The 21,628-nt window shown below is 43.1% G+C and overlaps 1 pseudogene; it reads left to right on the top strand.

Moving 5' to 3' along the window:
* Window positions 1–1,586: 1,586 nt before the first annotated feature.
* The window catches only part of LOC103261584, a 26,119-nt pseudogene continuing 6,077 nt past the window's right edge, over window positions 1,587–21,628 (top strand).

Genomic DNA, 21,628 nt, shown 5'->3' with positions numbered 1-21,628 from the left:
ATACAGTCTCCTCCTGCACACCTGCATACATGACTCCCTCCTGCACACACGCACTCCTCCTATACCCACAGTCTCTTCCTGCACGGGAACTGGGAGCTTTGAGATGGGAACGCCCCCAGGGCCTGCCTGGGCCTGGGCAGTGGTGAAGTGCCCTCTGCTGGTCTCTGCAGTCCGCCCTCTCACATTGCCAGCCCCCAGTCTGTCCTTCCTGCTGTGTTCCTGCCGAACACAGGCTCACCCCGTCTTCCTGCCAACTATAACCATGTTCCTGTTCCTACTCCACTGTCGATGTTGCTTCCTGTTCAGCCCGATGGGGCTGGAGCTCCACCTCGTTCTCCACTCTTGTGACCCCAGGTCACATCTGCACAGCCCCAAGCATCAAGGTCAAGTGCATCACCTTGTCTTATATGCCCCAGTTATTTTAAGTTATAACGTTCTAATCTCATCATTCTCAAATAACAACGTTGTAATATATTTTGCCTACATTTTGCAATTGCTTTTCTCCAGTTCTCTCCTTGGTCACCTTCACATTTTCTGACACTACATCACATTGGTCCATGAAATTCTTCCTTACCCCATTTTTGTCCCTGGCCAGCTTCGCCTTCAATCATCTGCATGTTGTCCGTCTGTCTGTGTGTCTTCTATGTGTTGTCCATGTGTCCTCTGTGCATCATCTGTGTGTCACCACAGCAGCACCACAGCATTCATGTGTTGCTGTGTCCTCTATGTATCATTCACATGTCACCATGTATTCTCCACATGCCATCTGTGTGTTATCCATGAGTCTGCATGTCCCCCGTGTGTCCATGTCATCCATGTGTCTTCCGTGTGCCATTCGTGTGCCCTCCATGTGTAATCCAGCGTTATCTGCATGTCATCCACGTGTCATTCATATGTTGCCACGTGTCCTCCACATGTCCTCCACAAGTCTACATATCCTCTGCATGTCCATGCATTGTTCATGTCCTCTGCATGTCATCTGTGTCCTTCACATGTCTTCTATTTGTCCTTCACGTGTCTTCCATGTGACATCTGTGTGTCATGCCTTCCACTTGTCTATGCCTTCCACTTGTCTGCATGCCTTCCACTTGTCCATGTGTCCTCCATGTGTCCTCTGCATGTCATCCATGTGTCACTGTGTGTTGCTTCATGTTAGTCACATGCCATCTGTGTATCTTCCATGTGTCATTTGTGTGTTACTGTGTGTTCTCCACTTTTCCTCCATGTCATTCATGTCATCCAAGTGTCTGCCATGTGTCATCCACATATCCCCCATATGTTGTCTGTGTGTTTTCCATGTGTTGTCCACATGTTGTCCATGTGTCATCTGCGTGCCTCCCGCATGTTCTCTGTGTGTCATTCATGCGTCACTGTGTGTCCACTGCCCAGGGCTTCCCTTCCTGTGGTTGCCAGGCTGAGATCCCTGTCTTCTGACTCTGTTCTCCCTTCTCTGGACTGTGTCCTCTTTCCAGGCATGCTCTCAGAAGCCTTCTTTGAAATGACATCTGGGGGTAAATGACTGATCTTCACGGGCCTGAAGTGTTTTGCTTTTCCTTCACTCTCAGCTGTGAGCCTGGTCACTCACCATGCAGAAGGCACTGCTCCTTGTGCGACACGGGCGTTTGTTCCTTTGTAAGTGGAATGAAGCTCTCGCCACCTGCTTTCCACTGGTGCTATGGAACTTTGTGCTGCTTGATCTGGGCAATGGTCTTTTCCACAACTTTTCTGTGGACATGGCTGTCTTGGGTCGCATATCCTGGAAGGTAGCCAGGACAGAGTGTGGAAGAATATGGGATGTCATGGCAGAGCCAGGAGTGAGAGGAAACCAGGGTGTGGCAAGACAGGAGCAGGTTGCAGCCTCAGGGAGGCTGCTGCTAAGGCTCTGCGGGACATGTCTTGAATGTGAACTTCAGGACAAACTGCTTGCTCCACATGGAGCTTCCAAGAGAAGAAGGTAGGCTTTGCCCAGCCCATCTGCTTTGGCCGCAGCCTACTGCAGGGGACACTCATGCAGGTGGTGTGTTTATTGGTGCGAAGAGGGTCCTTTGCAAGGACAAAGAATCCCTGGGTAGGAGACAGAGGTCCTATAAGCAGGAGGCAAGGTGTGGTCAGGCTGCATCTGCAAGCGAAAGGAGGGACAGGGCAGCTGCCACCACAGGCCCCAGTGCTGTAGCTTCAAGGCCCTAACCCAGTTGCCATAGGAATGGCAGCTGTTGCTGGACTCATGGCTGGAAGCTGGGTGGGCATCCTTGTGCCCCATGTGGCTGCTGTGCACAGATCTGGGAATCTATCTTCTGGGCTCCCTGGTCCTAGTAACTTGTTGTCAATTTTAGCCTGTAGGGCTCCTTCTAAGTCTCTGTCTACCACTCTCTCCAGCATCCTATTTCTGATTTATGGTCATAATACTTTCTCAAATGCCCATAGACCGTTCGTTAGATTTTTTTTTAGTCTTCCTCCATCAGAGGCAGTCTGCAACGTTGTTAGAGGACAAACTCAAGAGCCAGACAGTTGGGTCAGAGGCTTCACTCTGCTGTGGCTTAAAAACCTGAGGAGCTTGTCTGTGTCTCAGTTTTGATAGCACACAGGACACGCCACCCTAAAAGATGATGCCTTGGCCGGGTTCAGTGGCTCAGCCTATAATCCCAGCACTATGGGAAGCCAAGGCGAGTGGACTGCCTGAGCCCGTGAGTTCAAGACCAGCCCTGGCAACTTGGCGAGACCTCATCTCTACAATAAATCAATAATTAGCCAGCCGTGGTAATGCATATCTGCAGTTCCACCTACTCGGAAGGCTGAAGCAAAAGGATCACCGGAGCCCGGTAGGTTGATGCTGGGGTAGCCATGAGCAGGTACACTCCAGCCTGGGTGACAAAGTGAGACTCTAACTCAAAAAAAAAAAAGATGAAAGGATTTTCTGACCATCCAAAAAGCAGGTCATGAGACTGTCATGCGAGACCCTCCCTACACATGAAAGAAGGAAAATCCTGTCTTCAAGACAGACAGGCCTTGTCACACCTCTCTGTCTCACCACACATGCCTCATCTCTGCCCCATCATCTTTCTCCACCACTGCCCATACTTCTTGAAACTTCTATAGAAAATGCTCAGGCTTAGCGGTTTCTTCAGCTTTCATCTCCTCATGAAATAAAGTTGTAAGCTCTTCTCTTCTTCTCTCAATCTGTCTTTTGTTGCAGGGGTCCCAACCAATGGACCCAAGATGGGTGGGAGGAAAAGAAAAGATACTTTTTTCTCCCCTATGATTTTTTCTTTTTTTGTTTTAAACAGATACAAAATACTTTATTACACAAAAATGTAAAATGATCAATTTGTTAAACTTGGAAAAGGTACTAATTTATAACTCTAAAAGAAAATTTACACTTTTGTTACTCAAGTCAGCTTAAATCTAATTTCTAAAAGTTGTAAATTTTTTGGTTTTAAAAAATGTCACTCTGTGGTTGTCCCAGTTGGTTTTGTTATGCCATGACAAAAGCAAAATACCTTCAAGATGTTCTGTGCATTTAAATGCACTAATGTTTGTAACATCAACTTATTTAAATAGCTTTTATATTAGCAATAGATTGACACACATATTAATAACCCCATAGTATAATCAGAAAATATTAATGACAGTGCCAGTGTGGAAGTGTTGATTTACACAACACCGTGGTTAATAATCAAGCTGACCAGGTGAGTGACATTTAAAGATTAAAGTCACTCTCTCTCCCAGAATAACTGAATATGTTAACATCATCAATTAAATGCCAATTCCATGACCTCATACCCTTCACTCCTGTCTTGGTTGGAACAGCCCTGAGTGGGCTTTGTAGGAGGGGCCTAGAATTTGTCGGACCTGTTTCTGGCTCCATCCTTCCTATCCCTTGATAGATCTGTGAAGTCTAGTGGGATCTCTACTGATGTTGTCTTTTCATTTTGCCGGTCTTTCCCTGTTATTCTGCCTTTCATCTTCCTTTGCTGTCTATCTAGAATTTTCAATTCGGTTTCATATAAATCTCCTTCTTGAAACCTGGAAATTTCAGCAGCAGCAGTTCTTTTTTCTGCCCTTTCTATATCTCCTTTTCAAGCCTCAAAACTGCTTTCTGCTTTTTCTTCTGCTGGATATAACTTTCTGGAGTCATTTTAAAGTGGCATTGATGTTCTTTTTGCTACTTTGTCTCTTCCTGTTCTTTTAACTTATTTTAAATACAAACACGTTCCATTGACAGGTATATCCTTTTCTGCTTCTTTCCAAGCTTCAACTGCCAACTTCTGGTTCTTTTATGTTCCTCTTCTTACTTTTGATCACAATTTTGTGTATTATAAAGAAGCACAGGATGACCAGACATGGTGGCTGAAGCCTGTAATCCCAGGACTTTGGGAGGCCGAGGCGAGAGGATTGCCTGAGCCCGTGGGTTCGAGACCAGCGTGGGCCAACATGGTGAGACCTCGTCTCTACAATACATAAATTTAAAAAATTAGCCGGACATGGTAGTGTGTGCCCATAGTTCTGGGTATTTGGAAGGCTGATGTGGAAGGACCACTGGAGTCCAGCAGGTCGATGCTGTGGTAGCCGTGAACACGTCACTGCATTCCGACCTGGGTGACAGATTGAGACTCCACCCTCCCCCCCCAAAAAAGAAGCACAGGTATATCCTCTGTCTCTCACTTTTACTTGAACATTTTCTCCTTATGTGCTATTTTTTTTAGTTTTCCAGTTTTGAATGGAATTTTTTTCCTTTCTTCTAGAGTCAGAAATGTTTCCTATAATTTCTCACGCTATTGCACTGTCTCCTGTGCTCTCCCGGGACAATGTTCTAGAATCTCCCCCAGAGGCATTGGTTTCTTTTTGTTTTTTTGTGTTTTTTTCCCTCACTTTTACAAAATTCCAGTGGTCATGATCACTCTGTGCCCTTGACACCCTCTTTGGGCTGAAGGAGTTTGTCAAACTCTGTCATTTCTCCTGGAGGGGAGCCCTGTGGTGCTGTGTCCCCAGGAACCTGTTTGACGTTGCTCTGAAGCTCTCCCCTGTTCTGGGTGAGCCAATGCCCACTGGTCAGATCCTCTGGATGCAGTCCTCGCTTCATGTTTAGTTGTTCCCTCATCTGTATTAAGCTTGTCACATATCAGTCTCTGCTCTTTCTTAAGTGCTTATTGCATTTTTAGTTGCTTCTATCATTTCTCTGAGTTTTTGGACAAAAGCAACTGCCACATCTTTTAACTGATGCTTAAGTCTCTTTATAATGTTATGCATTTTGACCCATTGTTTCTGTACTTTTGTTCTATTTTCATGCTGATAATAAATTTTTTCTCAATTCTTTCAGTACACTGTTAAATTCTCAATTGTTTTGTTGTTGCAGAGATGATGGCAGTTTTTTTCTATATTAATAATGATTTTTAATTATTTCTGCTGTACATATGAATTTTGCTTTTGGTTTGCTTTATTTTGTTTTGATTTTTAGAAAAGGTCTCACTCTGTTGCCCAGGCTGGAGTGCAGTGGTGCAGTTATAGCTCACAGCAGCCTCCAACTCCTGACCTCAAGCCATTCTCCTGCCTCAGCCTCCTGAGTAGCTGGGACTATAGGTGTGTGCCACCACACCAGGCTAATTTTTTAATTTTATGGTAGAGACAGGGTCTCATTATGTTGTCTGGACTGTTCTCAAACTCCTGGCCTTAAATGATCCTCTCACCTCAGCTGGGATCCTCTCACCTCCCGAAGCATTGTGATTATAGGCAGGAGTCACCAGGTCTAGCTGAATTTTGCTTTCTTAGTTTGACAAGGTCTCTGCTTCTAGTCAGAAGCTCTGAAAGGTTAAGTTCCACCCAAAGGATGAAAATAGCCACCATTCTGCACCAAGACATTGTAAGGGCAGCCATCTTTCCTGGGAGAGCCTCTGGGTGCCTCAGGCCAAGCTGGCCTGGGGTTTGCTGGGGTGGGGGCACCACAAGCCCTGCAGATGGTTCTGTGCAACACAATGCTGAGCCTGAGGAGGCCAAATATGGAGAATGAGGGGTTGTGCCTCAGTTTCTTCATCTGCAATATGGAGTTATGCAGTGCCTATCTCATAAGGCAGTTACAGTGACTGAACTCATTACATGTAAACTTTGAAAAGTCTGTGGCTTAGACCATTATCTCCAGATCCTGTATTTCTGTGTTTTGTTTTTCTATAAGTTGACCTTGCTTATCTTTTGAATGCTGCTATATTTCTCACATTTCTCTTTTCTCTAGTTGTCCAGTTACGTTGTCCTCCACTGGCATATGAGCAGGGTGACCTTTCTCCCATGTCTCTCCAGTAACCATGAGACAGAGCAGGGATCCCTTTTAGGGGCCAGCCACCCTCAGCACAAGCGTGGAAATAAACGAAAATCTTGAGTTCCTTCAAGGGAGATATACCAGGCAACTCGCTAATCCTGAGGAGTAAATGAGCAACTTGACAAGCAAGAAGGTAATAATACCTTAAAACAGTAGCCAAGGAAGTTAAGAGTCACAGGTTGTCTGGTTCCCTGGAGAAACTAAAGGGAACATCTTATCATATGCCCCTGAGTTGTTTTTCAGAAACCTGGACCCCTACTACATGGATCCCCTGGCACGTGAACCTCAGATAGGGGGAACTGAGCTTGAGCTCTGACCACCATTCCTTGTTCTAAATTTCTTCGGAAGAGCCTGGAGAAAGTCAACCCATGGGCCAGAGCCAATATTCTTTTCTGCAGACCCCAAACTTTTAGACAAAATTCACCTCCTGAACCAATCACAAATCAGAGAATATCTGAATCCATACATAACTTGAGAGACCCGCTTTACAATGTCCCGCCTTTTCCAGTTTCCCCTTACCTGTAAGCCACCAGGGAATTGGGTCTGAGCTGCCTGTCTTTGCTTGACACTCTGCAGTAAATGTCTCGCTTTCCCTATGTCAGTGGTTGGCTTTGCTGTCCCAGGTGAGCGGACCCTAAAAAGAGAGCTTCATGCCAAGGCTGGAACTGAGTGCAGATGTAAGAAGAGAAAGGAAGACACCGGATAGTCAAATAGATTAGGGCGGGTCCCTGCAAAAACTTCAGCTGCAAGCCCTCTGGGCTGGAGTGAGCACACCCAAGTCCACATCTGTGGATTTCTCCATTCACGCTTTTCTCTGGTTGGCCTCTCCCAACCCACTCCAGATTGATGTATTTCCTATCCCACACCATAGGGCCTCTCATTGATTGGTGCTGGTGCTAACCAATCAGCATACTCTTTTTTTTAAAAAAACGTATTTTTATTATAAAATTGTGGGATACCGTTAAGGGTTAGGTATACAAATGTGCATCGTTCAGGCACCTTGTTAATAAGGGGTGTCTCCCCGTCCCCAGCATACTCTTAAGACTGTATAAAACCCTGGCGCTGGCCCCTTGCGGAAATACTGCTTTGGGTCGCCTTCCTCCTTTGGAAACTCTCCCACTGGAAGTTTCCTATCTTCTAAATAAATTCCTGCTTACTCGCCCTCCAGTTATCCACGGTCCCTCATTCTTCCTGGGTGCGAGACAAGAACCTAGAACAGCTAGGCAAGAAGAGCCGCTGGCTAGGAGAGCTGCGCACGCCGGAGGATGGCTTGCCGGTCGAGGGAGCCAGCTCAGGCAACCGAGCTGGCAACAGCTGAAAAGCCAGCGCGGCTGAGGAAGCCCATGTGGTTCTAACGCTCCTGGGGCCCTGACCTGCCAGCCCACCAAAACGGCAGAGCTGTAAACACTTCTCCAGGCTCGGTTCACCAACCCCAAAGTAAGAGAGCTGTAACACTTCTTGGGGGCTCTGCAGCCGCTGGCATCCCTGAGCTCTCGGCACCACTGCCTTCCCTGTTCAGATGCCACCTCATCGCTTTCCTGGTCACCAAGCGAAGCCTGGGCTGGCACTGCAGTGCTGAGAACTGCGACATCTCTTGGGGACCCGACTCGCCAACTCACGAGGCAAGAAAAAAAAAGAAATGCATCACAGCCACTACAAACCGTCAGTTTAGAGACTGGTGAGCCGGGCCTGAAGGCCAAGCTATGGATCTCAGTATGGTTGGCTTTCACGCACACGCCATCCTTTTATAGATTTCCAGTTACTAGAGTGGTTCTTTTAGCATTGCTAAAATAGCGTATATACCGTACAAATGAAGTCTTTTTTTTTTTTGAGTTGGAGTCTCACTCCGTCACCCATACTGGAGTGCAGTGGCCACTTCGGCCACCGCAGCCTTGACCTGCTGGACTCCGGCGATCCTTCCGCCTCAGCCTTCCGAGTAGCCGGAATTACAGGCTCGCGCTACCGCGCCCGGTCAATTTTTTTATTTATGGTAGAGATGAGGTCTCACCAAGTTGCCCAGGCGGGTCTCAAACCCGCGGGCTCAGGCAATCCACTCACCTCAGCCTCCCAAGGCGTGGGGATTCTTGACACAGATTCTGCACTTGATGAAGGAGAATAATCAATTGCTTAATTAAAAGTGAAATATTTTTATCACTTTGAAATGATGTCCTGAGATTTTTTTTTTTTCTGAAAGTGACATGCAGGTGACTCTGTAGACTTGAGAATAATTCTGGAATCACTGTGACATCTATTGCAGGTCTTTTAATTTTCCTGTGTAGAACAATAGCTTTTTACTCTTTTTCCCACTGAGGTAATGGGGCGTGTTTGGTCATCTGAAAACTGACCCAAAAAGGAGAGGATGAGTAAAGAGGAAACTATTCTTCGGTCAACAAACCCTACAACCCCAAAATGGAGTAAGTACTTTCTGTCCTGTCCTGGAAGGTAATCAACAGCTCTGCACGTTTCTCCACTGATCAGATTTCCTAATTTCCTGTGGTGTCATTTTGTCTCTTCCTCTTGGCTTGAATTAGGACTTCTCCTCCACAGATCTGCCAAGCCAGCTTCATTTAGACCACATTATCATTAAGAATATCTCCTAAACGTTTATGAGAAGATTATGGAGTAAAAAAGGGAAGATATGTAGACTTCCAAGACCAACTTTCCTTTCTACCGTCTGACTTCAGAAACCAATGCCCATAGCCCACCCGGTCACATCTCCTAACAAGTCACATTCTCACAAGATACAAAGAGCTCTCATAGAAGGATGAGCTCCTTGTCATTGAAAGTATCCTAGAAGGTACTTGAAAACCACTTCTTAGGACTCTTGTGAAAGTCTTACATAATAGATTGGACATGGAGGCTCTAAAAATTTTCTCTGAGCCTTGAAACCCAATGACCCTCTGCTTCAGTTCTATGGAAGGAAGGGAAACAGGAAGGGAAGGAAGAAGAGACCTAGGGTGTAGCCTGGTGTCTGAAGTGGCTTCAGGTTGCCTAAGCTTATGCTTCTGCCTGTCCACTCTGACTTCATACTGGGATGCCCACTTTCTGGTCCGTGGATGGAAGCCCATCTATGCATCACTGAGGCAGATGCAGGCCTATAGCTGGAGGTAGGGGGTGTGGGAGGGGAGAGGAAACCAGACAGGGAAACACAGATTTATTTCCATTCTTACTCTCATTTTTAAAACATATGGAAATTTAAAATTGTACTTCATAATACATCTACTGTATATAAAATCACACAATTTTAATCCTCAACCATCAGAAGTGAAGAATGCTCCCTGTCCTTCCAGGCAGCAGGTCCTCTGGTTTCTTTCCAGGCAAATGCGTCCAGTGTAAGAAGCTCTGGATTTGAGGTTGTCACCCACGATCTTCTCACACCCCTTGGGAGCTCTACAAGCCTCACTGATAGGGCTTGCATGTCATCCCTCTAAAGTTCATGTTGAAATATAGTCCCCAGAGTCGGAGGTGGGGTCTGATCGGAGACAACTGGGCTATGGGGTTGGATCCCACATAAAGGGCTGGGTGTTACTCTTACAGGATTGAGTCATTTCTTGCTCTTAGTTCCAGAACTCTGGTTGTTATAGAGATCTGGGCACCTCCCTCCCCGCTCTCACACTGTGACAATTGCTCCCACCAAAAGCTTCCAAGGAGCTTCCTGAGGCCTCACCAGAAGCAGATGCCAGTACCATGCAGAACCATGAGCCAAACACACCTCTTTGCTATACAAATCACCAGCCTCAGGTGGTCCTTTATAACAACACAGACGTACTAAAACCCTTACCCTCTCCAACATGCCAGGCTCCCACCCTACGTGAAAGGAGGACTCTGCCAACAGGAGAGGGTCATGATATCAGTTAGAGAGTCTCTTCTCCGTCATTCATGTTCTCCTCTTCACTTGAGCTTTTAACTGTTTACGATGACACATTTTAGTCATTATTTCAGAGACTCTCTTAACTCAGTCTGGGACTAACTCATTGAACTAATAAAATCCTTGCCCCTGCAAAGGGGTGTATGTTATATTTTGCTGCAATCCATCTGGTTTGGAAAAGAATTGTGCATTTTATGTAATTTGTCAAGGACAGTTTTAAAATGTGTAACATCATCAATCTCACCGACATTTCTAATGGCTTCACTCGCCGTCAGAGTTTTGCCAAATGTGACTTAGATTCAGCCCATCCCACACCTGCTCCCTGCCCATTGTTTCAGAGGGATCGTTGACTGTAAAGATGTCAGAGCAGGGAAAGAATTCATCCTTGAAGCATTTCTCTCTAATTAAGTCAACAGATGTTGTTTGAAGTCTATACCTGGGGAATTTATTACTTCGGTTTTAAAAAGTGAGAGAAATTCACAGATCTGCCCTCCTAATAATTGTGTTTTGTTGATTGATGTGCCAGCCTGGCAATGACTGAGAATGGTCGAGAATGTATGGTGTTGTCAATTTCAACATCTGAATGGCGTTTTCTAAAAATGCTTTGACTTGAGTTCTCTTCGTGGCTTTGCAACCCCAGGCTGGGTGTCTGACTTTTTTTTTTTAATTTTTTTTTGAGTTGGAGTCTGACTCTATCACCCAGACTGGAATGCAGTGGCCGCTCCCAACCACTGCAGCCTCGACCTGCTGGGCTCCGGTGATCCTTCCACCTCAGCCTTCCAAGTAGCTGGAACCACAGGTGCGCACTACCATGTCCGGTTAATTTTTTATTTATTGTAGAGATGGGGTCTCGCCAAGTTGCCCAGGTGGGTCTAACCCCGCCGGCCCAGGCAATCCACTCACCTCGGCCTCCCAAAGGGCTGGGATTACAGGCTGAGCGACCAAGCCCGGCTGATCTCCTTTTCTGAGACAGAGCTGGCCTGGTTCAAATGGGCCTGAGGGATACAGAGAGTGACAGGAGGTCGCTATCCAGGCCTTTGTGATTGTCTGGAGGAGCAAGGCAAACAATGAAGTCAAAGGTCAGAGACAGAGACCTTGACTAAGCAAGTCACCAGGGCAGGAGACACCTGGGGCAGGCAGCCATTCAGTGGTACAACCTGTGGTCAAGGGACAGAGAAAATGAGAATAGGGACCCTCTGCCAGGAAGAGGCATGCATTCTTGAAGTACAGTCCAGAAGACAAGCTCGTGCTGCCTGGTGCCCAGTGACACCCAGTGACACCAGTGACCTGTCAGGATGTCAATTCCTATGTGTTTCTCTTTCTCTCCTTGCCTAATATGGATGTGAAAAAGCTCAAATTCAACCTCATATGCGAGGTCTAATATATTATTATCATTTTAATTGTAGCACTTGGGATATAACTAAGAAATATATGGAGAGAGAGACAACCTAAAAAACATTGAACAACAACAACAACAAAAGAAAAACCAGCTGCATTGAGAATATTTTCATTTTTGTCGCAGAACAAAATAGGGCAAAGCATTTTGGTGCGTGGTTTTCTTTAAATTTAGTCTGCTCTTCTTCGTTTCTAATCGAAGTATTTAATTAGCATCTGTGATTGCCAACATTTGTGATAGTTATAATTTGTGAACAAATTATCTATTGATTGTTACCATGGCAAGTTCTGGTAAATTTACAGATCAAATTTTATATACAAGAAAAAAAATCCCAACATGAAAGAATTGAATTTCTTTTTAAACACAAGCTCTCAAATTATCTACCCATTTTGACAGTTTTAGTGTCTTGATTGAATATTTTATGATGATACTACTTAAGATAAAAATGTAAAAGCTAATTTATAGTGACATCTCTTTATGCAAAAGGTTCCCAAGCTAATTTATTACTGAGTTGAAGCATGTCAGTGAATACAACCATTTCTACAGAAAAGAGTTTTCAATTTTCTTTTATGCTTTTAGTCAACAGCTTCAGCTAAACAATTTATATGAAAAACAGGGTATTTAATTTTACAAGACTCCACTTTATTTTCCTATGATATCCCCTTTCATTTTATTCTTCAGTTCAATTTAATGCCTGCTATGTTCTGTACTAAGTAATAAATCTGGAACACTATTCCCAACTATAATTCATTTTGATACCTGAACATTTGGGGAAACTTAACATCAGAGATTCAGACCCACCTCTTCTTAGACTTGACTCTTTTCTGTCATCCTCTATTTGACACAGATTAGGTTATCAGTGGTTGAAATGGTGCTGTTTTCCAGGTATCCAATTGCCTTTCACTCTCCTGATTTCTTCTTCTGTTAGGTGTATTATGTAACATCATCCTGAAGGGACTTTGTAGAAAGTATGCACATATATAAAATAACATAATGTTATTTTTGGTTGGAGAAGAAGGGGTGAAGGGACTCCTACTGACGTATTTGCAGTTCCACAGGATGATTCACCAATACAATTAATAAAATAATGCGTCATAATTATAATATAATTTATAAATTTGGAAGCTGTGAGTAGTGAGGGATGACTGAGGTTTAAAGGATTTTTCAAAGTAAATGGAGTTCAAGGATGATTAAAGGGGAAGTGAATGACCTGGGTTTTAAATTGGGAGTTGTTTGTGTCACAGGAGCATTAGTGGCATCGTAAAGTAAAAGATGAGAAGATGAGACTTACAGGATGCTGTGAGTAGGTTGAAGAAGAGACAGCAAAGGTAGCTCAGAGCACCTGCTCCTGGCATAGGGCAAGGTCTCACAGGATGCGTGTGACGTGGCAAAGGTTAGCCACAATGCATCATGGGGAGGAAAGATGCATTTGGTGACAGCATTTTGGTGGGAGAGAACAGAAGTAAAGCTGGAAAAGATTAAGCGCACAGAGACCAGATGGTGATCTTATTGAGCCAACCCCAAAATGTCATGGACTCAAATCTTAGCTGTGGGGGCCTACTGAGATAGAAAAATAATAACACATCAAAAAAAGTAAAATTTATTTTCACAACTTAATATATTGGCATCATATCTTATCAAAAAATACTTGAGATTAATTACTGCAGAAGAGAGAGCGGGGAGATGGTCACAATAAGATTCATCAAATAGAGCCAAGAGCAGGAGGAGGCTCAGGCCAACTGCAAAGCCAGTGGAGTGGGTTGTTTGAGTGCAAATACCCCAAGCTTCCTCCCAGTCCTGATGAAGAGGAAAACCTTATCAATTATACAAACTCCATAAAGTATCATTATCCGAAATTAAGACACCCACTAAACATTTGGCAGAATAAATCTTCCTGGTGGGAAACAGCATCTGTGGAACACTAGAGGGAACAAGGTGTAGCCAGCCCTAACCTCAGTATTGGTTTCACAGAAGATAGATCCATTAAATTTGCATGGATAATTTTGAAAGCAACCTAAGATAACAACTCATGGCTCACAACTGAAAGACCCCTCTACAGAAGCAATGACAAAAATATCATTGTCTAAATGTGTCACCTCCTGGTGCCCTGACTTGACCAAGCACACCAATTCATATTAACATGCTTGTGCTGGGTACTGGGACATGTTTGTGAACAAAGTAGACACAGTTCCTGCCCTCGTGGAGCTTATATTTTGGCAGAGGAGTCAGAAAATAAAGTTTAAAAGACGTAGAAATCAAACAGCCACCATTTATACAAGGACCTGAGAAGAGTATGAACACTGCCCTCGAGAGTTGGCAGGGCTGGAGGGGCTGCCTTGCTTGAATGCAGTGTCAGGGAAGACTCCTTGGGACAGCACTGGGAGGATAACTTGAAGTATCTGGGGAAGTGAACAGATGCACAGCACGAGATCATCTGTCCAGGCTGCCTCTTGGCCAGACTTCAAACATGAACCCTCTGAGCAGGGTCTGTGAGGCTATAAACTCTGGGCAGATGGCCTGGTGTGCAGGTGTCCTACATGGCTATGTAAGGAAATGCCATGAATTGTAGAAAGTAACAAGCTGGTTTTAAAATTAATAAATATGGCTCGGAGTGGTGTCTTATGCCTGTAATCCCAGCACTTTGGGAAGCCAAGACAGGAGGATTGCTTGAGCTCAATGAGTTCAAGACCAACCTGGGCAACATAGTAAGAACTTGTCCTACAAAATATTTTTAAAAACTAGCTGGGTGTGGTGGTGTGTGCCTGTAGTCCTAGCTACTCAGGAGACTGAGACAGGAGGATTGCTTGAGCCCAGGAGTTTGAGTTGTGGTGAACCGTGATTGTGCCATTGCATTCCAGCCTGTGCAACAGAGCAAGACCTGACTCAAAAAAATTTTAATAAGTTTAATCAACATTTTGAAGGTGGGTTTAACTGTCCATCCTTCTACCCTTGTGCTATGTGGCCTTCCTAACTTTTAATCCCAGCTCTCTCACTAAATCAGATGGCCTGGCCAGGTTGTTTGTCAGATCTATAGTTTCCTAGTATGTAAAAGGAGATAAAATATATCTCAAAATACGAATGTGAGGATAAGATGAGATAATGTCAGGGAAATCTCATGCACAAGGAGCTAAACAAATGTCAATTCACTTCCTCCCTTTTGAGAAACGTATGACTCAGCAGTAAGAATAAGCGAATTTTTTTCCCAGCAAATCCTTTTCAAGGGCATAGAAAGTAAAGCTGCAACAAGGACCAATCTGGGTCCTAAGACTAGGCAATAAGCTAACAGAAATGAGGAACTGCCCTCCCTGCATGAAGTCTCTCATTCTGATGGGTCTCCCCTTGCCTAGCTTCTTTGCCCAGTATCACAAACTTTGATATTTCCAGCCCTTGGAAACTTGTCTGAGAGCTAGGAGTCATTTGAGCCTCCGGAACCAGCCTCCCCACTCACTTGGAAGATTTCTCAATCCTGTTCACTTTTATCAGTCTGACTCACGGTGACTAGTGAGTGAGGGTCAACCCACAAAGAGGAATTCCAAGGAACACTCAGTTGCAGGGTCTGTGGTGGCCTGGCGTGTGCAGTGATGTGGAGGAAACTGCACTGCTGAGTAAAACCTGCTCACTCACACACCTTCAGACCCCTCGTCCTGTCTCCTCAGTGTGACACAGCCTGAACTGATAGCTACCTAAGAGCTCTTCTCTGGGAGTGGGTACCAGGAAGAAGAAACCCACAGAGCAGGCCCTGCTTCCACAGGGCAGTTCAAAGCAGCAGATGGACAAGGCATCGATGCACCAGGGCCAGATGGGGTAAGGCGCAAACTGAGGCTGCCTGGTGGGACTATGGTCATCCTTCATGGCTAGTGTCTCAAGGGCCATGTGTGCTCTCTTGTTCCTCCTCCCAGGATCTGGCAGGATAAGGACTGGGAAGGCTCTGCATGCTAGAGATGTTTGCAACCATCCCAGACAGCCTGAAACCACCCTGCTCTTTGGGATCCACAGCCCAGGACTGCACCAATGTGACATGTGCACTCATTCTCTCCAAATGTGTCCACCTCATGGTGTGTGGGACACCACGCCGGTCTCCTCCCATCCCTCATGCTTGGCAGAACTCCGGAGCAGGCGCCAAGTGGGAAACGTGGCATTTAGACGTGACTGAGCTCAGAACACTTAAAACCACATAAGAATGCCAACATATAAGACCCCTGTTTTTTACACCTGGGTTATAAAACAACAAAGACCCTGACAGTTACACAAACTCCATCCTTCACTTCAATTCTCATGATCACCTAACCCACATTCTGTTGATTCTTACTGTCATCTTATCCACTACCCTGGCTGTGAACCCTTGAGTTCCCTTACCCCAACTATCCTTGATGTGCTTTCACCATACCCTCAACTCCATGGTGCTCACCAGATGTGGGAAGACTCAGGTGTTCGTTCATCTTCTCTCTCTCTTTTTTTTTTCCCAAAAATAGTTACTAATGGCCCGGTAGTAGTCTAAGCACTGGAGTGAAATGGCCACCTTCCTTTCTCTCTCTCTCCTCTCTTTCCTTTTTATCTCTTTAATTCTTTTTCAGACTGCATAATCTTTTCTACTTGGAAAAATCTAATATTTTATCCCTTTCAACTATGTAAAAAGTTTCTAATTTCAAAATAGTCAAGACATAACGTCATATAGCACCAAAAAGTGTTTCTACTAGTAGAAGATTTCCATATAATGTAATCTGAGAAAGAGAAATAATTGCAGATTCACAAAAAATATTTTAAATGATCCTACAGAAAAAGATTTTGTTCTTTCCATTTGCACTACCACTAATATTTTGCACATTTACAAAAGTGTTTCACAGACTTATTCAGGGAAAATCTGTCACTGAATGTCCTCCAAATTTAGTAAATTTGGATATCATCTGTTTTAGTTATGATAAATACGATTTAATTCTTCGTTTTATGTACTGAGGTCAAATTAGAGAGGTCAGATTAAGCTTTAATGCAGACTCTTCCCTGATCCAACACAGCAAAAGTATGTGAAAATATAAAAGGAGAGACTGGAAATACAAGTCTGGCTTCAAAACCTACTGAGCATCCCTGTGCACCAGAAACAGAAAAAAGATGCAGAGCCAGGCATCTCTGAATTGGGCAGTGGGCATAGTGGGTCAGGAACGGACACTGGAAGGGGCCCCCTGCAAATTAGCGACTGGAGTCAGGTCTGAAACAAAGGCCAAGTGGCTCCTTCTGAGGAAAGAGCTTAGAATCTGCAGTCCCTGGTCCAGGGCTTCTCAGAGAGTTTCAGAAACAGGAGGATGGACTAAATACACCCTGCCCCTGGCCAGAGGGCCCAAGGCCATTTGCCCGCTGTAACTATGGTGACTGTTCTTTCATGCCATCACAGCACCTGGCTTGAGGTGGCGTTCAGGAAGGTGGGAGACGCAAAATCACCAGTCAGAGAAATATGAAGAAAGAGAAAGAAGGCAGAAATCTCATTCAAAACGAGGCTGCAAAACAAAATGTCAATGTACGTGGAGAACTCCAATGCTGTGAAAGAAATCTTGCCAAAACGCAACAACGGGAACGTAAAACTTCATTCCAGGAAAACTTTATAAAACTGATTTTTAGAATAAGTGTGCTTTGAAAGCTTAAGGGGGAAAATATAAAAATTATATAATTAAACATACATATGAAAAACAAATGAAACAAATCAGGTATATTAAAATACACGACAATCAGACATCTTGGAAATTAAAAATCTATTGACTGAAATTAAAAAATTCAAATGATGAGGTAAATTTTGGAGCAGAGATAATAAGAGATAAATAATAAATTGAAAATTATTATTGAGGGATTCACCCAGACAACAGCACAGAGAATAAAATATGAAAGAATGCTAGGTAGACAGATTACACAACCCAGTATGCCTGGGAGGGTTCTAATTTACATCTGTTATCCTTATGTAATTATTAGTGACTTCTCTTTTATATTTTGAGTCAAGGTCTCATTCTGTCACCCAGCTGGAGTACAGTGGCACAGCTTCCTGCTTCCTCAACCTCCTGAAATCAGGTGATCCTCTTGCCTCAGCCTCCTGAGTAGCTGGAACTACAAGTGCATACTACCACACCCAGTTAATTTTTTTTATTTTTTGCAGAAACAAGGTCTTGCCTAGGCTGGTCTTGAACTTCTGGGCTCAAACCATCCTTCCCCTGCCTTGACCTCCCAAAGTGCTGGAATTATATGCATGAGCCACCACCCAGCCTAGTAGCACTTCTTTTAACTTCCAGATGCAGCTCAGTTTAGATGTTAAAGCATACGGTCACCTAAGAAATATATAGAATAGATTGAAAGACAAATAGGACCACCAGAAGGAAAGAATAAAGAGACCCACAAAGAAGTAATATTTGAAAAGATCTTTGAGTTTTCCAGACCTGAATAAAGACATATGCCTTCAAATTGAAAGTCAACTGTAAGAACAAAGAAGGATCTATAAAAATATAGTCACACCTAGACTTGCCATAGTGAAACTGGAATGCATCAAAAGATTCTGTCACCAGTTACAAGGATGAAAAGCAGATTACTAACAAGAAATGGCAATTAAGCAATAAGCCAAGTGAGTACCTCATCAGCAACAATAGATGCCATAAAACTTAAAACTATGGAAAAATATATCCAACATAATGGTGAGAACTGAAAACTTAGAATATTACATACAGCTAACTAGAGACCAAAATCGAGGTGCTGAAAAATGGATTTTCAACCTATAATTGATGTCTAGTAGGTTCTTGGGTTTGAGAGGAGAATAAGAATACTAGATAACTTCAGAGTTTTTTTAAAGTAAAGTTTGTAGTTAACTTATAATTCATAGCTTTGTATGTTAAAAAAACTTAAACACATCTTGCCATCCTACCTCACATAGCACAACAAAAATCAATTCAGAGGGGTATATGCTTATGTGAAAATTAACAATAACACATCAAGAAGATAAGAGAGAGTATCTTCATGGCTTTAGGAGGGGCAAATACTGTTTTAATATTGATTACTGGGCATAATTAAAATTGAAAATATCTGTTCATCAAAAGACCAACCCCAGCAAAATAGCGAGAGAGAAATTGGAGAAGATAGTTTCAATATTTTTTACCTGACAAAAGATTATTATTATTATTACTATTATCCAAAATATATGAAAATTTCCTGTGAAATAACATAAAAGACAGACAACCCACAGGAAAATTGGAAAAAACTTGAACATGGTACAGGTAATTCATGAAAAAGAACACATACACAGGTAATAAGCACATAAAGGGCTCCACATCACTACTTATCAATGAATTGAAAATTGTGTACATACAGTGCACTCATCAGGATAGTTAAATCTATAGAATCCAGTAGCACCATACATTGGAGGGGATGTGGCCCAACTGGAGCTGCCATGCTCCATCCATGGGAACAGGAATGGGTACCACCACTTCAGAAGCTGCCTGGCAGAAACCAAAGCCGAACACATGCATAGTCTCTGACCCAGCAACCTCAGTATTTCATGCCTAGACGTACACCCAACAGAGATGTGAATGAGATGTGAATGAAAGACAGGTTTAAAGAAAGAAATGAAATGAAAGAATGTTCAAAAGAGCATTGTTCATAATCACCAGACACTACAAACAACCCCAATGGACAACTAGATTGTGTACATTCATACAACAGGACACTTCACAGCAGTAAAGGTAAATGTGCCATCAGTAACACAACATTAGCAAAAGGAGTCAGACACAGAGTCCATGTCGTATTATTCCACTTCTATAAAATACAAACCAGGAAAAGTCAACCTATGGGAAAGAAGACGGGACATGGTTAACCTCAGGAAGGCCAGAAGACAGACTCAGGAGGTGTGAGGGGTCTCGGTGAGCTGGGAATGTCCCACCTCCTGATCTGGGTTATAGTTACACAGGTGCATTTACTTTGTGAAAACTCAATAAAATGAACACATATGCATATAAGTATGCTCATCTCTGTGTAATTGCTGTACATAAAAGGGAAAACTAAAAACAAACCTCTGGGTTACTAATATGGAAACAGAAATGACCTTGATATCTTTGAACCATCTGATGAATCAAAAGAAGAAAGAGGAATAAGAGGAGAATTTGAAGGAAGAGAAGGAGGAAGAATAGGAGAGGGAAAGAAAGGAAGAAAAAGAAAAATATACAACCCTTTATCAGTCCAACCAAAGGGAAAGAAAAAGGCAAAGAAAATGGATGGTGAGCAGAATGCATACAAAGAGGTAGAACAAATCAGCCCACATGTGTAAGAGTCGATGTGACTAGATAAAACTCACTCACTAAAAGGGCAAGATTATCATATGGGACAGCAATAACATAATTTCAACTGTATCCTGGCTGTAAAAGGCACATCTAACACCAAAGCAAAAATGAATTTTGAATATAAAGTTTTGAAAAACTAAGATTTTCTAGTAAGATGCATTACAAAATAATAGAGAACAACCCTCAAGGCAATAAAATAACCTTCAGCTTCTATGCACCTAAACACACTAGACGGAAAACCGATAGAATTATATAAAAACTGACAAACTCAGAACTGTAGCCGATGTTAACCATGTCAACAAAAAACAGGTCAAATAGAAAAGCTGGAAGAATATGGAATATTTGCGCTCCTTGGGCGTGCCTACTCCCAGCTTACCTCACTCCCTACTCCTACCTCCCTTCCAAAACACACACACCTAAGTCCTCAGGCTGCTTGGATGTGAGTAGAAGCCAACAGCAAGCTCTCCAGCTCTACTTGTAGGGGGGAACCCTCACTCAGAGAACATGAGGAGAGACTCAAGGGGAATTCAGTTTCCCCAGAGCAAAAGCAAAGTCTAGATGGAAGGGTCACTGGAAATGTGTGTGCAAGACAGAAGAACGACATGAGAATTACACAAGTAGAACATAAGAATGAAGGAAATGCTACAGCAACCAGGGCCTAAGGAACACAGGGAAATGTCACACCTGCGTTTCATACCCTAGAAAAGCTCATTACATTCACAAATTGAATGACAAACAAGCTCAAATGTGAGATAATGACAACACAGAATGAGGGAAAATGGAAATTGAAAATATAAGGAAAAATTGAAACTAAAATAATATCATTAGAACCTACAAACGAATTACATGCAGTGAGAAACTGAATGGACATGACTGAAAAATAAATTACTTAAAAATAAATTGCTTACACAGAGGGAAGGCTTGAAATAACACAGTAAAACCAATGAAAAGATGAACAGATTAATGGAAATAGAGAGAAGATAATAGCCATGGGGTAGTACAGAAATGACATTGCATGCAGATGATAGGTGTCTCTGAGTTGAAACATCAATAACTGAACCAGAGAAGGTATTTTAATAGAAAATAGAAAAATAATACTGAAATGCAGGGATAAAACACTGCAACTCATAAGTGCATATCATATTCCAAGACACATATATTCAATACATCTATTCTAATTCATCTTCTGTTGTTATTGAATTTCAAGAATAAGAAAAAAATCACTTAGTCATCCAGAGACAAAGAGTAAGTCCCTTATAACTGGACACAAAGCAGATTGCCCTGGATCTTCTCAGAGTCACGTCCTAGGCTACAAGACGGTGAACAACATCTACCAAACTCTAAAGGGAAAGAAATGTGATCCAAAATTAGTGCATTCCACCAAGACACCACTCAGGTGGAAGAACCACAAACAGGTATTCTCAAATGTGAAACAACAAATACAGTCAAATTGGGTCCAGAAATAAGTACGTATTTTTAAAAGTTGTATGTGGGGTGAGTGGGGAAAGGATATACCATAGACTTGATAGTGTCCTTGAAACTATAGTAAAAATAAAATAAAATAGAAGAAACGATAGTAACGATAGTAACAAACCTAAGGATTAGCTACAGAAAAAAAGGGCAAGGAGACATTTGAGGGGGAGGGGCACTGTATGCAAAAAGTAATGTCCAGGCTGGCTCCCCAGTGAGCCACATTCACACAGGAATGACGACATGAGCAATGCTTATGGACTTTCAACTTTTTTTTTTTTTTTTTG

The sequence above is a fragment of the Carlito syrichta genome, unplaced genomic scaffold (assembly GCF_000164805.1).
Source record: "Carlito syrichta isolate Samal-C Ts95f unplaced genomic scaffold, Tarsius_syrichta-2.0.1 Scaffold303780, whole genome shotgun sequence".
Lineage (NCBI taxonomy): Eukaryota > Metazoa > Chordata > Mammalia > Primates > Tarsiidae > Carlito > Carlito syrichta.
Note: the sequence above shows the minus strand (reverse complement) of the source record. Positions and strands in the feature narration are given on the sequence as shown.